Source organism: Hippichthys cyanospilos, chromosome 5 (assembly GCF_059441005.1).
Source record: "Hippichthys cyanospilos isolate Australia breed blue-spotted pipefish chromosome 5, RoL_Hcya_1.0, whole genome shotgun sequence".
Taxonomy (NCBI): domain Eukaryota; kingdom Metazoa; phylum Chordata; class Actinopteri; order Syngnathiformes; family Syngnathidae; genus Hippichthys; species Hippichthys cyanospilos.
The window spans coordinates 18,921,793-18,923,416 of record NC_142373.1 but is presented as its reverse complement, the minus strand read 5'-3'; positions in this window follow the sequence as shown (position 1 = coordinate 18,923,416).

Below are 1,624 nucleotides of genomic sequence, written 5' to 3'. Positions count from 1 at the left end.
TCCTATATTTGGGGAATTACGGTATATGCAGAATGATGGTTTTCTGAAATTAATTGGGGCTTGATTTGACTGGTGACTGACTAGTAGGAATGGGCCTCATGTGACAAGATCTCGCGAAAATAGAACTCCTAGAGGAATTTGCTTTATAATTAATGTTACTATACCAAATCACGAACAGAAATGCACACATTTTGACCCAAAATCTTTTATTTTGAAGTTGTTCCCAAAAGCATGTTGAGACATTGACTGACTTTGCATTGCACTAAATGTTGTTCTAAAACCACATTCGCCAATCCAGAATTTAAAAAAAAAAAAACAAACATTTTATTGCATGGCGTTTAGCGCAGCCTCTGGCATAAATCAGCCGTTAGCTAGCAGCGCTCAAGTGCTCTTACGTCCACTGTCAGTCGAATTATCTTTCAAAGACAGTTTAATAGATGCAAAATGCTCGCTTTGATATTGACACCCTGACTGTTGCTGTTTGTACCGATTTCATTGTTCTCATTTTCTGATGTCCCTTCGTCCCAAGGGCTTGTCAACACTCCCTGAGAAAAAAAAATACACTGCAGCTTTTATATTTGCATTTGCACACTAGATTGTTAATATTGTTGCAGTCTGCTCAGTAAAAATAATGTATTTTGAAATTTTAAAAAAATACTTTTTTTTATTACGGATTTTGCAAAAATCCTTTCTTGTGTCCAGGGCTCAATCTCATGAGCTGTTGCCTCATGGGATTTTTGTCTCGTCCCATCCTTAGCGACCAGTTCAGGATGAAGTCCATCCACGTGAAAAAGCCTTAGATTCTCGCTGACCTTGAACAGAATAAGTTCTATAAAAAAAAGAAAAATGGTGCAAGTATTGTATTGAATGCAATTGTATACTTAATACATTTCTGTACACTAGTACATTTCTTTGTACCAAGATATTTCATTATACATTTTTTTTTCATTTCATCATTTTTCTGTGCCCTTGGTTGAAAGAAATAATGCCTCCAAGCAATGCATTTTTCAGTCTTTCATTTCTCAAGATCAATTAAGTTAGCAAAATGCCCTCTCGCAGGATCGACGGACAACAGCAAAAAATAGGCAGGAGATACATCAAAAGACTTTTCACTATACAGGCATAGAACTAGGGCTGTAACTAATCATTATTTCAACAATGATTTTCATGTTATTTTTTTTCAATTACTTGAAATCAGATTTTGAAATAAAGAATATTTGGATTTTTCTCCGTGGATTTAAAAGCAGCCCATTAGGTCAATTCAGAAATTAATGAAGTTAATTTAGTCAAACGGTTTGATCCTGCTCTTCCTTCGTGTTTACCTAACAGCGTGTGTGAATTTCATGAGGTAGACGGGCACTTCTGCAAGACATTTGATTGGCTCCTGGCACAACCCTCATTGGTCGATGGTTAAGCCGGAAGCCAATTACGTGTCTTGTAGAAGGGCCCGTCTCCCTGATTAAACTGAAACTGGAAGAGTAGGAGAGAGCAACGCTGCAGCAGAGCATTGTAAATCTCTAACCTTTTTTTTTTTTTAATATATTAAATTGAAATTTCGAGTGTAAATTCTGATATGGGAACGGAAAGGAATAACAGTACAGTTAAGGTTCGATCATTTAAGATT